This window comes from Propithecus coquereli, unplaced genomic scaffold, assembly GCF_000956105.1.
Source record: "Propithecus coquereli isolate 6110/MARCELLA unplaced genomic scaffold, Pcoq_1.0 Scaffold50, whole genome shotgun sequence".
Classification (NCBI taxonomy): domain Eukaryota; kingdom Metazoa; phylum Chordata; class Mammalia; order Primates; family Indriidae; genus Propithecus; species Propithecus coquereli.
In genome coordinates this window covers 553,384-555,055 of record NW_012150841.1, presented here as the reverse complement: position 1 = coordinate 555,055, position 1,672 = coordinate 553,384, and the positions used below count along the sequence as shown (strand labels likewise).

Sequence of the window (1,672 nt, the reverse complement as noted above, 5' to 3'; positions counted from 1 at the left end):
TGAATATGAATCCTTAAATATTAAAATGAATTTAGAATATTTCCTGGTGATTTCTCTTACTTTAGAACAAGCTATCAGGATTGTGTGGAAACTTTGACAAATGTACTTCAAATGATATGACCACATCTAATAACTTGGAAGTGAGAAATGCTCAGGTGTTTGGAGATAGTTGGGCATTAGGACAGGTAAGTTAAATATACGTACATTAGAACTAAAAAAAGAATTTTAGAATATTTTTCCACTAAAGCATTTTATTCTCGGAGGAAAATTTATTTAGGTAATATTGTTTTACATAATTTCTTTTAGTAATTCACAGTTGATGAACTACTTTCATATTCATCTTACGTAATTTTTGTGACAACCTTATGATGTAAAGAGTGTTATCTCCATATAATAGATGAAATTGAGGCTCAGGGAGGTTAAATGACAGCTAATATTAAGGAGGCAGAAAGTAGCAGAGATAACATTCAAACTTATATCTTCTCTCTTATGTTTTCCTTGCTATACTGGAATGCTGTTAATGTATCTGCATTTTGAAGAATGATATAAGTTTTACCACCTCAAAGCAATAAATAAATAAAGGCAGCCATATTATTAGTGTTACGTGAAACAAAGGGGTAGGTGTGGGGTGATGGCTTTGTGGTCAACTACCTTTGGGAACAGTTGAATAAATTAAATTAGCTATTTCTCTTTTGAAGGATTTCTTGAGGCAATATATGCCTATAAAGGAAGGCTCTTATAATCCAGCTAGAAATGTTAAGTGAATGAAGACTTAGAAAACGACATAAATTTGAGAGACATTAAAGATAAAAGTCATCAGCATCTGTTGAAAGATTATATTAGGAAGCATGAATTTGGAGGTTTCAGGAAAGTCTCCTGGGTAGATGCTGGTGTCCCTCCCTAAGGCAGGACGAAGAGAAGGTTCTACGGATAGTGGGCACAGGACAGTGGTGTGGAGATGAGTATAGTTCAGGATGTGTTGAGAGAGTAGTGACTGAGAGATATTTAGGTGGAAATGTCAAGTTCTGAAATTCAGGAAAGAGATCTGGTACAGAAATAGAGATTTGGTAGTTATTAGTATATTCAGGTTGGTGAAGCCAGGACAAGTATAGGGTGTCCTGAAAGTTGCCATACATAGGGAAAACACGAAATTGTAGTTAAATGTACTTTTATTTACAAAATATTCATGACAAAATTTTTCCTTTGTGACTACTTTGTAGGTACATTTAGCTACAATTTCTCATTTTTCCTACATATGGTGACTTTTGGGACACCCTTGTATATAGAATGAGAAAAATAGAGGTTTAAGGATTAAACGGTGCAGAGGAGGGAAGGAGAAGGAGATTGAGGAACAGCAGCCAATGTAGTAAGAGGAAGCCTAGCAGAAAATTGTGCCACCAATACCAAATGAGGAGAGACATTTTTGAAGGGCAGAGTATTAAACACAATCAAAGGTAGCGAAAGATCAAGTGAGATGACCGAAAAGTTTCCTTTATATTTAGTAATGAAGAGGTCATAGAGGACCTTTTCCAGGAAAGTTTCAGGGAAATGGATTAGAGAGGGCAGAGGCCAAATTGCTGAATTTATGAGTTTTGAGCATGTAGAGATTTGAGAACACATAACTCCTTAGAAAATGATTGTGACAGAAATGAAAGAGCTAAAAATTAAAGGA

At 35.0% G+C, this 1,672-nt stretch overlaps 1 protein-coding gene across 1 annotated transcript in view; it reads left to right on the top strand.

Annotated features, from left to right (window-relative positions):
* The window catches only part of OTOGL (otogelin-like), a 154,176-nt gene that overhangs the window by 77,612 nt on the left and 74,892 nt on the right, over nt 1-1,672 (top strand). The window lies entirely within an intron of this gene.